Consider the following 14,491-nt stretch of genomic DNA (forward strand, 5'->3'; position numbering starts at 1 on the left):
CAAGACATAATGTCTGATACATATTTTGAAAGTTATAGAACAGGGTGCATCCAATCTTCTCATAAAAGATAAAATTCTGGAAATCTTGGAGAGACAAATTCCACTTTAAATAAATTCTGGATTACCATTCCCATTTACAAAAATTTTCATTATTATAGAATCCTAAAAAATTACAATGGAAACATCAAGATCACAAAATGCAAGCCTTTCAGACTTTATTTTAAAAATCTTTGGACTTTAATCCTTTAATTAAGGATTCATAGTTATTTTCCCACAAGAACACAAGTATTATTTGGAGGATATATAGTCTAAAAAATTGTTGTTACCTTGCTGTTTGGGTTTATTTTTTTCTTAAAATTGATCAAAATACTTTATTCCTTAATGTATCTTCTAGTCCTAAAGTGTTGATAGCTTTTTAAGAAATTACATTTCAAAATTATCTTTAATTATACTTACAACCCAAATCCAGAAAAAAACTCTGTATTCTTCTCTAATTTTCATTGTTGGACAGTTGCAATAAAGTAGCTCATGATTAATTGCACCACAGTCAGAATGGGATTTACTTCCTCTAAATTTAGCCCCCTAAGAGTTTGGCAAGTGTGAAGTATTCCAAAAAGGTAACTTTAGCCATCCAAGCTAATCTTTCTAGGCTCCCTCTATAGTTTTCAACAGATTCAGAGCCAAAAATCCTAACTGCTCTGCACTGAGCCATGAAAGCCTAAGTAAATGCTCCTCCTTTGTCTGACATGCTTTACTAGCTCTCCTTGTCTTCACTCTAGTCATAAAATTTCCTTTGATAGCTCCTAGAAACAAAAAGCATCTCACCTTAAAACAGGTGGAGCGGACAAAGCTACAGAATGTTGTGAGCTTGTAGACTGAGTTGCTTTTTTTCCTCCATTGCTAAATACAGTTTCTGGAGAAAAATCACAGAGAGACAATTACCTTGGGGAAAGATACAGACATTTTGAGTCAGAGATAGTGAAAGCTTTGAAGTAACTTACATCTAAGTCTCTCAGAAAGAAATCCAAATCGGATCCCTGAAACCCATGGAAGAAAATAATTTGCAATTACATTTACCCTGGTCCTGTCCCAGCTGAAATCAATAAACAAATGGACATGTATCAGGTTAAAGGTTGGTCTGAAGGTTTAGTTTAACTGAAATGGTTGACTTAGAACAATGACCAGAATGAACAACAACAACAGTGAGGCATCTCGTTCTTAGCACTTATTCCATTACACTGATATTGGTACACATAATGCATTAAAGTGTTATGAAAACAGTCAACAAAATGAGGCAAGATAGGTCATTAATTTTTAAATAAATGCTTGTTCACACAATTATTTTATTATATTCTTTTTTAAGAAACCCATTATGGTAGTATTGATTCAGTTATTTTAATATTTTTATGCAAACTGCAATTTATGACTTACTAGCTATATAAATTCTGTGGGCTCATACTCTATGTTGTTAATACTATCATGATGCCAATCTGTGTGCAATTTAATTTTTAACTAATGCACTGGAAAAAAATGACAGCCATGATAACAATGGGCTGTGAGAGATACAGCTCAAATGGCAATTTTTCCTTGGCATATGTTTTAATGGGTTTATATTGTGTGGAGCTTAGGTCAATTAAATGTAAAAGCAGATTATTGCTATTAGTTCTTTCTTATTGAGTGAGTATAAACAATACAGAGTAAAAATTAATGAAGCTTCATATATTCTCTCTTAGCAACTATGCCTGGTGCTATGACAGGACTACTAGTTGTGGGCTTGTTCAGCTGATTTCCAGCATGTTCAGGGATGCTTTGGGCTGAATTAAAGTCTCAACAATGAGGCTTGCAGCTGTTTCTGTGAGGTTGTGAATGCCCAAATTGGGAAATAATACCCAGAGTAGATCATATGGCTATCACCTATTTATTTAAAATAAGCATCCTTTTTTTCTGTAAAGACAGCCCTAGACTCTGTTTTTCACCTTTTCTACCATATGGCAGCAGTTGTGACTATCCCACAAAAATTATCCTCTACAGGACTTTCTCTAACAACTTTCCTACCTTCAGGAGAAATGAAAATCTCTGTTTGATCTTTATGAAATTATTCTGCCCATAGATAAGGACCTGATCACTCTCTTTATCAATCAGCAATTCCTGAAACTTGCTGACTTTTCATGAAACACAATAGGAGATTCATCAAATAAAATTCCTTAAAGAGGAGCCAGTGGTGAGAGATTTTGAAAGCCCAGTGGGCTCCGTTGTGGGGTCTCCATCCTGTGGGATGGATTGGATTGACTTCAGAATTACAAAGCACAAAGCTTAATTTTGCAATTGTGTAATAGCACTGCATATGAAATCCAGGAAGCTATTTAAGACTAGCTAAATTGATTTTAGGGCTTTAGCTAATAACTGTAACTAGGGACTAAAATCAACATGGGTAGAAAGGTCTCTGCCAACTGTTTCAATCTCACTGTTATGTGCTAGGAATGAAAGAAGAATAAGAAGGTTTTGACTGAACCAAATTAATTTTCTATTAACGGGGTTAATAAATACATCTTTGTTCTTTTAACTGCTCTGATTTGATTACCATCTTTTTGAATTATGACTAAACCATGTCATATTTTTAGCGCACTGATGTTTTGAATCAAAATTAGTTAAAACCTTGATTTTTGAATTTGTCTTAATTTCCACGTAGACAATTGACATTTTTAGAACTTCGAGTCTAAGCAATAATTTCAATTTTGTAATGTTTACTTCTTGCAAAACAATGGAATTTGACTTCCGCAAATATTAGCAGAACTGATTTGTTCTTTGGACAGCAGAATTGAAAAATAAAAACGACATAAATTAACAGAGGTACATAAGCTTGGCCCACTTTACAAATTAAAACCTTTATCCAGTAGTATTTCACACTTTTAGTAATTTACAATGCTAATTAATAATTCTACCTCTTGAGAATTATGTCTTAGAATTTAAAATATCTTTTGTTGAAGGAAAATATGAATATTTCATATAAGGAGAAATTTTCTTGTAGTCATCTCAAAAAAGACTCATTTAGAATTAATAAATGAGACTCACCAGTCGTGATTCTGTGTGTTTTACAGATTCAGTGGAACTGAGTGCAGGGTTTCCCATTCTTTCTGGCAAGTAGAAGAATAAAGAAGAATGAAGTCAAGATCACACCATGGGAATACCATCATATTTTTCTAATTAACTCCATTCAAGAAACCCTTAATTGAATATTTTAGAGTTAAGGTAATAATGCTGCTAAGCAGCAATGCAATTTGCTGAAGTCAACAAAGCATGACCATGACAATGTAAAGAAAAATTCAAAGACAGTGAGTTTTCCCATTAGTCATATCTTATTCCCTTAGGATTTTATTTTCTGTGCTTTAGTTTTTAACCTCAGAGTCATATTCATGTATCATTAAATCACTAACAACTGTTGTTTAAAAATCTTGGCTTCCTGAGCCCAGTTAATAATCCAGATGAGAAGTCTACTGCCCTAGGGGAATTTTCCTATGTGGAAGCTGGTATGACCTCCACTCAAGACATCTGCACACATAATTATATTTTTGATGGGCTCTGCTTGTACACATAATTTGAAAATAATTTGTAGCGAATTTTGTCTGGAAATTTGACCCATTACTTTTGCTTCTTTACTTTTACATCACCCATTTTAGTACATAAATAATACATTTTTTTGACATGGGATACTCAAATAAATCAAATAACTAGTAAGTGATGCACTTGGCATCCTTACAGACAGTATATGCTCGCATTATTTGGCAGAAGGCAAAAGTACGTGTATGCATTGTGAGCAACATTTCATACCTATGAATAGTTAAGCTAAGAGAACAGTGGTTATGCTGTTCTAGGCCTGTGCAACCACACATTTTGCAATGTTTGAATGAATTGCTGAATGAACTTCAGTGGCTATTACATTTATGAGGTTTACAGAGGGTACATGCCCCTTCCTAAATATTGGTAGCTGCCACATCCCCATTCAGACCTTTAACAGGATCCAGGAAACAATGCAAATTAGTCCTTAAGTAAACAGTATGATTGCTTGAAAATTTTGACGTCTTGAAATCTCTGGTCACATGCAAAATCCCAAGCCAGCCCGACTGGGCCTTTCCTTTTTAATTCCTCCCCTACAGTTTGACAGATCTTGCAGGAAAAGTGCGGAAGAGTTGATGGAGTCACTGACAACTCTGTAACTTTGCTCAGCCACTTTGAAGTTCAAACAGTCCACCCCAGGCTGGAGTAAAATCTTCCTGGGTTTGAGAAAAAGTGGCAAATAACTGGAACAAGGAATTACAAATAAGATTGAAGAGGTTCTAAGCAACTTGGTACCTTCATTCTCTGGAAGAGTTTTACATTATCCTAGAGAACTTCCTTTTATTGTGCTATTAGCAACTGGGAAGCCTTTCTGCTGGCTGGCTGCTTATTTCACTTGGAAAGCCAAAGCCATTTTGTTCTGTAGTAAGTGTTTAAATTAGGCATATATTCTTCAGCATCTATTTCCAAAGGAAATCAAGGGACCAGCTTTTTCCATATATTTCTGGCATGCTACAGTTATTTTTCTAATCCATGTGACTACAAATGGTGGCTTCCTACTTTTACTCGGCACTGACTGTCAAAGCATAAGGAAGTACAAAGCTGATACACTGTAAATGAACGATCTTTTTTTTAAAGCTCAGAGATAATTGGAATACAGAACAATACCATGAACAGTTCTGAACATGGAAAAATATAATGCTTTCTGGAACAAAGGTATCTTATGTGCTCTGAGATAAAGCTGCTGAACTACCTAAATATGCTTAAACAGAAACTGATTGAAGACTGTAGCTTGAATGCCAGTTTTCAAATGAGGATATATTTTTAGATGCAGTTCATGAATTGCTAAACCCAGGATTTTCAAGTGGAAGTGCAGAGCTGTTGCTGCAACCGTGTGCTAACAGTAATTGTGATTAAAACAGGGCAGGTAATGGCACAAGCAGAGCAACTACATATGTTTAGATTTCTTCCAAAACCTGTATTGTGACAGCTGAAGTAATACATGTGCACATGTATTTCATCCCATGCTGCAAAAATTAATCTATTATTAGTGTTATAATTGCTTATGTAATCTCCATCTCAAACCAGGACTCTACAGTCATCTGCTGATATATATTGTAAATGGCATACAGACAGAAAGGAGGGTAGAAAGAGGTAATAAAATAATGATGGTCTGCATGCTTGGTTTTTGTTGGTTTCTGCTCATCAATAGCCTAAATGTGATAAGTATTCTTTGTGTGTCACAGAAAGGGAGAGCTTTAAGGAAGCATTTGAAAGGGCCTTATGAAGTAAAAGAGAAGCTCCTTTTGAAGTGAAATGGAGAGAGACAACAGCAGAAGCAGGTGAACATCACCAGGCGAGGTGTTTGCTCCAAAACAATGTGTGGAAAGCACTGGATGATGTTACAGGCAGTGAGAGGAGTTGGCATCATAATAACAAGCAGCACCTTAATGAATAGAAAATGGGGAGCCGTAAGCCACAGGTGAAGACACTTAGCTTATGCTTGCTGTGGTGGGGATTATAACCTGAGCAGTCCCACAATTTGTGGTAATAATCTGAATGTATATAAATGTTTTCCTCTGCTGCAAGCAAGGTGAGGTTTGTAGAAATACAAGATGCAGGCAAAACCCTTCTTAGGGAGTTTTGACAAAACATACAGCTAAGGAGGATTTGATAACTCAGTCACATGTAGTTTTTAGTTTAAAAATCTTGGCTGAGCAAAAGTATGTGGATGGGTGATAATTGTGAAGAGTATCAGTTTCCCATTACAAGTTGGAGCTACAACTTTCCATTTATTAACTTGCATGAAATTCATTCTAAAGTCAAATCTTCTCACATCTGCTTTGTTTTAGTGTTGTTACACTCTGCAAGGAGACTGTGGTTTAGAGAGTTAATCAGAAGAAAAAATTGTAATGGGTAGAGGAGAATCTATGTGGCCATTGAATCCCCACCATTGTTTTTCTCTCTTGAGACCTGCTACAAAGTGAAGTGAAAAATAACCCCTTTCACTAGCTTACTTTGAGCTTTGGGTTTGTCTCCCTTACCTTATTAGTTGTACCAGCAAGAAGACCAAATAAATTAATAGAGATGAATATGATATTGGTATCAAACAATCTGTAGAATTGTTGAAGATGTCACTGAAGATGCACTCTCTAGTACATTTAATTCAAAGAGCATTCAAAATAAGAAGTGCAGGTAGTCTGGGATAATAAATAAACCAATATGCTACTTTTGATTTGCTGATCCCTCTGAAAGTGTTGGTCTGATTCAATCTACTTGCAGGTGCTAGTGGTGTCCTGCTCTGTGCTGCTTACATTGCATGCTCTATTGTGTTATAGCAGAAACAATCTGCTAGAGAATTGTGAGGAAGGAATGAATAGAAGCAGAAATTTTTCCCAAAAAACTATCATGGTTAATTCAGCTCTTGCTTTTCCAATTACCCTCCAGACTTATGCCCAAATTTACAGTTTTCCCAAGCAGTATCAGAAAAAGAAAACTATAATGTATTTTCTAATTTCTGTCGTCTTTCTTTCTTTTTTAATTTGTCAGAGAAGTTAACATATTTTGTTAATTTGCCTACCACATGGGAAAAAGATGCCTGATGTATCTTCCTTCTTCTGTCTTTCCTTTGTCAAAGTACTGCTCTTCTGAGAGAGACCGGACTGTCTTTTTTTAACTGCATGAGGATGCATCTTTCCTGAACCTGGGTGTGTCATGAATGACAGTGAAAGGTCACTAGACAGACTTAGGACATGTCTTTACTAAGATAAAATTCAAATTTAGGTCAGACTTTATTAGGAAAAAAAGAAAGGCAAAATCATCCCTCAATAGATATTCCTGTTTATCTATAGGTTGCCTTTGAGGGTACTTCTGCCTGTAACCTCTTGATCTCCAGAAATCCTTAGGGCACTAGTACAGTTGGAATAACACTCAGGAGATGTGATTCTCTTCAAATGCTACTGCAGAAATCCATGCTGAGAAAGTGCGAAGGGGTGTCTGATGAGGGAGAGGCATTTCTGCTTTCCCTCTCCTGGTTGAACTATTTACTGGGTTGTTAGCATGTGGAAATGATTCCAGCAGCAAACTGAAAACCTACAGACAGCTTTAGAACTATCTGAAATATGCAGAGGCTTTGTGATCCAAGAGGGATGGTTATGAGTGATCACTTCCATCTCCTGTATCACCCACAAGAAAGATTCCCTGTTTCTTCAGCTGCAGCTGTGCTTTCCCTCTGCTACCAACGTGACCCTGTCCTGCCTAACACAGGGGTGGTCACAGGTGGGAATACGTGAATGAGCAGGAAGGCACAGGAGACAACTACATGAGGTGAAAACAGAAGATGGAAGATTGCATTAAAAATATGTCCTGGGTGATGTTTGGTCTTTTCCATGCCAGCTTCAGAGGCGCAAAGGTAATGTGCACTTATCTGGGTGGCAACAAGGGACACTTAGCAACCCTGATGCCATATTCACCATGGGTTTTGGCAATCAATATAATGTTGTTTTCCTACCAGTAATTGTGGCTCTGAGAGGTATAAAAAGCCCGTGTTCATTCCAGTGGAAGATTAAGTTTGAAGTCTAAAGTGAAACCTTAAAATTTCCACCATTATTAGTTATTACACTGTTAATAATTTTAGCAGAAACATCCAGCTATTTCAAGCGTGTTAATGGAATTTTTAAACAGTGTCACCAGGTTTTCTTCTGATCTGACTTGATACCTACATTTCACTAAGAATTAGAAAAAAAAAAAAAAAAGAAGTTTGCCTTGTGATGGAATAACATTCTGGAATGTGGTTTAGTAAATGGTCCTTTTTAAGTGTATTTTTCCTCTCAGGTTTGTATTAATTTTAAATTAATGCAACTATAGTTGAAAAATGAGTCTTGTACTCTCCTGGGCATGTTTACAATGGCAGTAAATGGTTTATGATCACCTTCAGTTAACACTGACAATAAAGACTGTATCCCATAATACCCACGAATTAAGGCCAATATCCCCTTTTTAAATTTTTTTTTAAAATGCAATTTCTATTACTCCAAATTTCCCTACTTTGTCCATTCTTCTAGAGGAATACTGCTTCAATATTCTGTTTGAAAGTTGAATATTCTGTTGGGAACTCAGTTTTATGCTGAATGCCACGTTTTTTCCAGTAATATATAGCTGTTAATTCCTCTGATTTCTCAGACTTTTTAAGATGTGCATTTCACTGCCACTCACCCTCTGCTGGTTTGAACGGTGAGATTAGGTGCCATGTCCCTTGCCAGTTCATCTTTCCCTGGATTCTCTTTCCCCTCTCTTGGGTCGATCATGCTGAAGGTAGCTAAAATCTAATTTTATCTAACATGTCAATGTCACTCTATTAACTTTCCTCTGTGGTATGCTCTTTCCATTATAGGAGTTTAGAGGCTTGGGGAGGAAATGAATATCCAGCTTTAGCCAGGCAAATATGGGGTTTCTTCCAAAGCTTCTCAGAGTCTTTGTTCATGCACTTCTTTTCTCCTCACACCAATATGTCATTTATCCATACCATGGTATGCTGCATTAGCATCTGTAATTCACTGAATTTCCAGCAAAGTTGCTGATGGGTTGTGCAATGGGAATGCCAGTTGGAGGAAACTATTTCCTTCAAAGCAGTATGCTCACAAAAATGGTGTGGGTTGGATTTTTTTTTCCTTAACAGTACCTGCTTGCAGCCTGCCAACATATTGCATGCATAAAAATATTTGCCAACTGACACATCTCCAGAAGTACCTCTTCTTGTGGAAATTTTCCTTGAGGAAAATGTTCACTTTACATATATATATCTATTTGTAAAGTGAACATTACATATATATAGATATAAAGTGCACATTATATATATATATATATATATATATAATTTCCAGGATATACACAACAGGTAAGAACTGTAGGTTTTGTTTGTTTAGTGATGATGAGCGGGTAATTGACTCTGCTTTTCTGCTAAGTGCACAAATGTTAGAACAGTGAGCCTGTCCAACTTAATTTTCAACTGCTGCTCTAGAGAGACATAAAAATGTGCTAAAAGTCAGGAGCTGGGTGGTGACTGGGCTATTAACTAACTTATTTTCTGCACTGTTAGAAGAACTTCTCTCCCGTGGGTCACATACTGAGGCAGAACCACATTTATTTTTGCTTGCTGCCTCACTGAAGAAAAAAACATAAAATCATAGAACAGCCTCTGTTGGAAGGGACCTTAGAAATTATCTTGTTCCAACCTCACTGCTGTGGACAGGGACACTTTTCGCTGGACCAGGTTGCTCAGAGCTTCATGTATCTGCTTGATTTGATCACAAACTTGACACAGTTTTAACTCAGAAATGGGACTTCATCTGCTTGCACTACTACAAAGTGAGGCTTTTTTTCATGTCTGTTACTTCCCCATGTATCTAGCTCCTAAACACATATTGTGAAAATCAGGTCACAATTAGACACATCAACATTCACATCCCTCCTTTTTGTCACCTGTAATTCCTGTGTTGATGACAGTGCACTCATTGCTAACCTCCATGTGTCTGGCATCACAGTATTTTGAACACCCAACCCTAAGTGGATACCTCTCTGTACTGCTATAATCCATTGGTCTATGCAGAATTCTCCTGAATTCCAGCATTTCAGGAGAGCTAGCAATGCTGTTTGTCATCCTCTCTGTCCCCATTGTGTGCACTGTTAAACAATTACGCGATGTATTGCAGTTTTTGCGTCTTTTTCAAGTTCTCAAAGGCAGGGTCTCTAACAGAGGCCTGTTTCATTCAGGGTTTCAGTCTAACCGGTCAGCACTGTGTCACAGGCACCTCTGAACAGCACAATAACCAACCCCACTGGTCCTCAAAACAAAAGGGCCTCTGTGGCAACAGGCTGCCACAGAAAAGACACTACCATGGAGACTATTCGTGATCCTGTAAGAAATATCCATTGTATTTCACATCCCTTTGTTCTGAAAGCAGTAGGAAATATCTCACATCCATTCATCACGAGCCAATGAGTTACCCCAAGTTTAGAGTTTGGGAACTGGAAAAGTGTTAACACTCACCAAAAATAGTCTGGGACCAAAAATCTGCCTGGGATAAGAAAAGTAGAAAGGAAGGGAAACATATATCAGCTGAGCTGGAAGAGTACCCACAAGTACTCAAGCTTCAACTTGAGAATTAAAGTATGGAGAAAAGGGAGTTACCTGACTATCCAAGTAATTATTAGTTTTGGAATAAAGCATGTGGGTGCATGTGTACACAAGTAGAAGAAGAACTGAAGAGAAAAAGGGAAGAGATCAAAGCCGACTTCTTGTGGGTAATACAACAACTTTTAATTTGGTTATAGGCATTTGCATTCTTTTTTACATCCATGAACCTTGTTTCAGTTTTCCTGAGTTGCACTGCCTGTCTTCCCTTAATTCACGTGTGAAAGAATATTTTGTGGGTAGGTGCAGTACAAGGAGTACAATTCAGAGGTTGCAGACAAGGCATGTTGCTGCTGTGATCAAACATTTTTTGGATGTGTGCAAGGCCCACGTGTTCATCCAGCACCGCAGGGCCAAATGACATTCCAGGAGCAGCTGCCCAGCCACTACATCCACGCTCAGTGTATGTTCCCCGCAGGGAAAGTTGAAGCTCTTATCTCAGATTTCTACCTGAAAAAAAAAAAAAAAAAAAAAAAAAAAAGCTGAGAGAATCTTACTTGGAAACATTTTGTAACCCATTTTGTGCATTATTTAGCCCATGATAAGAATACAAAGGTTCTGTGAATTCACTCAAACCCATGCTATAAATCTGATGGTAAAAACTTGGGGGTTTTACTTTATATTCTTTGTGGATATGCAAGAAGAATTTTGATAGAAGTTAGTGGATTCTTGATGTTAATGCAGATTTGGTTTCATTTTTTCCTCTGACTTCTGAGTTTTTTTTAATTTTAGGTATCATCCTTTCAAAGTTGCAAGTGAACATCTCAGTCAGTATATGATCTCAAACTTATTTTTGGAACATGTAAAAATACCAAAAGGGTTCACTAATCTTTTGATGAGATAAAATTACTTCTGAAGGATAAAATTAGCATGCTGGAAATTTTCCAACAATTATATTTTTACAGCCCTACCATGTACATTATACAGTGTATTTTTGAAGAATCAGTACTCTGAAATATACATTAGATACATCTTCTGCAAACTATATTTTGAATAAAATTTTAATGTGATAATTATTTTTAAAAAATTTCTCATTATTTATAAAGAATGATCCATATTGTATAATCTTGTTATTATGAGAAATAAAATGTTAATGAAACAGACATCCTGGTTTTGGCTAGGATAATTTTCTTCCTAGTAGCTGGTTCAGTGGTGTGTTTTGGATTTAGTATAAGAATGATGTTGGTAACACACTGGTATTTCAGTTGTGGCTCAGCAGTGCTTACTCTGAGTCAAGGACTTTTCAGTGTCTCCTGCTCTACCAGTGAGGAGGGGCACAAGAAGCCAGGAGGGAGCACGGCCAGGACAGCTGACCTGAACTGGCCAAAGGGATCTGCCATACCCTGGGAATGTCATGCCCAGTGTATAAACTGGAGGTAGTTGGCCTGGAGGCACAGATCACTGCTCAGGGCTGGGCTGGGCTTCAGTCAGTGGGTGGTGAACAACTGTATTGTGTATCACTTGTCTTTCTGGAGGTTTACTCCTCTTTTTTTTTTTTTTTTTTTCTATCTCTGTTGGTTTTTTTGGTTTCTTTTTTTTACTCTGAATATTGTTATGGTTATTGTTCCCATAGTGCCCTACTTTATTTCAATTATTAAAATGTTGTTATTTCAATCCATGGGTTTTAACTTTTCCTGATTCTCTTCCCTATCCCACTGTGGTGGGGAGAGTGAGTGACTGCGAACCTGTGAGGGGGTTAAGTACTGACTGGGGTTAAACCATGACACAGAATTAAAGAAAAAATGGTTTAAATAAATTTAAATTTGGAATTTAGATTCCAAAATCAGGAGGGAGGGGACTGATGGGTCGAAAGCACACTGATCCCAACACCAAGAGTTCAACAAACAGAAATGAACCTGCGCCATCCGTATTTTCTGAAAAACAGGGAAGAAAGTGTAGGACAAGGGGGATCAGCTTTTCAAGGGATGATAGGTTGCCAATAACAACCTGCTTTGTGCTGCACTATGCAGCATATTCATAAATGGTCTGGAAAAGAGATGAGCAGTCAGGGACAAAGCCTGATGAGGCTATTATTTTGGTTAATAAAGATGAGACGACCTTGATTATGTGCAGGAAATGGGAGTGACCGAGCAATAAAATTGCAGTGGAGGTCAATGTAGATGCAAAGTGCTGCACAAGAGGAAAAGGGCCCTTACTTCAGGTATGAAATGGCAGGATCTGATCTGGTCATTTCTTCTCAGGAAAGAGTCCTGGAGTTATGAAAATGGCCCTATGGGAACATCAGCCTGGTCATCACCAGATGAAAAATTAAAATGAAATTTAAAATTACTAGTAAGTATTAAGAAATCAGCAAAGAACAACAAAAACAAACAAACAAACAAACAAACAAACAAAAAACCAAAAAAAAAACCAAAACTTTTTTGCTGCCACAAAAATCCATATTTTGCTTGCATCTTCTGTGTAGGTAAAGAATTATAGAAATATTGGTTGAGAGGGACCTCTGCAGGTCACCCAGCTCAACCTTTCCCTTGAAGCAGGACTACTGCCAACACTAGGTCAGATCAGCTGTGGCTTTGTTTATCTGAGTGTTGGAAACCACCAAGGATGGTGATTCCACAACCTGCCTGGGTCATTTGTTCCAGAGTTGCATATTCCTTTTGGTGAAGAAATTTTTCCCCATGACCAGTTTGAACCTCCCTAGCTGCAGTTGTAGCTCAACACAGCTGCCCAATCCAAGTAAGCTGTTGCTCCTTGTTTTCTACTTGCCACTGCCAAGAAGTGTTTGGCTGCATCTTCCTTCAGATGCTTTTTTGGTCCCTGAACTTCAGCAATAGGATGGAAAACAGGAACGTTTTTGATGTAAAGCTCAGCTAACTTAAATAGAATTCTTCACGGTGGGAGAGGACTTATAGAATATATGATAGAGAACTAGTGAGCATCAAATGAAGATAGCAATAGCCAGGTTGAAAAGACACTAAAAGAGGCAAGATTTTGCACAAAGATATGTTTGACCTGGAGAACTTGTTACTAAAGCAAGTTGTAGATACTACAGATCTATGTAGGTTAAAGGGAAGATGGGCAAGAACCCAACAGAGAAATCCAGTGAAGGTTACTAAGATCATAGAAACTGCACCTGCCTCATAAAATCTCTGAGTCTGAAATATTGGTGGCAGTGAAAGTGCTGGAGGGAAATACTGCCTTCAGTAACGCAACCCAATATTGGTCTAGCAAAGCCCTTGGTCTCACCCAAGTGTGGAAGTTCTTACGTTCAATATATTGTTTGTAAAACTTCACCATTTTACCTGCATTTCTGTCTTGCCTTGTTAATTACATTGGTAATTGTTCAGCTCACTTTCTCTGGCACATGAAATATTATTATATTATTACTATTTCGCTTTGTTTTTAAGTTGTGAGCACAAACAACAACAAACACACTACCGCAAATAAAATCTAAATTTTGAAGAAATAAGCCTCAGTCTTCAAAATGAAACTGCAGGCTGCAGTTTGCTGGTCAAAGCCTTATTTCTAACCTGTTTACAAATTTGGTTCCACTAAGTTTTTGAAGTTAAGACTTTTAAAGCAAGGATATGCCTATGATTAAAACAATGAAGCAGCACTCTGGAGATCTCACTCTGATCTCCAGCAATGCCACAAATTTCCTTCTGGTTTTGGCAAACCAATGGGTCTTCATTCAGCATGAAATGAGTTTTCAGCAGATGAACTCAATGGAAGTGCTTGAGTTAAGCATTAGCAGAACTGCTTAGTGAGGGTCCTTTTCACCTTGTGCATCTGTGTGGCAGTGGGCAGCTTTGGGGAGGGCCCTGTTCTAGTGCCAGGAGGTGATCCAAGGAGGAGAGACCTCCACACGAAGATTTCTGCCTGCGGAGGAGAGACCACAGGAACACTGAGGGAAAGGACGAAGGCAAGGAGTGATGAGGAAAGGAGGAAGGTGCTTCTCACCTGGCCTCTGAGGCCCAGACAAGCGGGAATGGTCCAGAGGAGGGGCAGGGAGGGTCCCTGAGGAGCAAGGCGCTCCAGAGGAGCGGGGCTGGGAGACAGGGGCGAGGGCAGGGAGGAGCGGGCAGGCCACGGTCCGTGGGAACGCCATTCCCCGCTCCTCGCCTTCCGCAGGACGCTCCGGCGGGGCAGGGGCAGCGGCTGTCCCCGCCACAGGTGGAGCGGTGCGAGCTGTGCGAGCCCCGCTGCCCTTCCCTTGGGACGGGCTCCCTGCACCTCCCCGCTTGTCCCCGCCTCGCCAGCCCGGCCCGGCAGCCTCTCCCGCCC

Source organism: Pyrgilauda ruficollis, unplaced genomic scaffold (genome assembly GCF_017590135.1).
Source record: "Pyrgilauda ruficollis isolate IOZ18807 unplaced genomic scaffold, ASM1759013v1 scaffold51, whole genome shotgun sequence".
Lineage (NCBI taxonomy): Eukaryota > Metazoa > Chordata > Aves > Passeriformes > Passeridae > Pyrgilauda > Pyrgilauda ruficollis.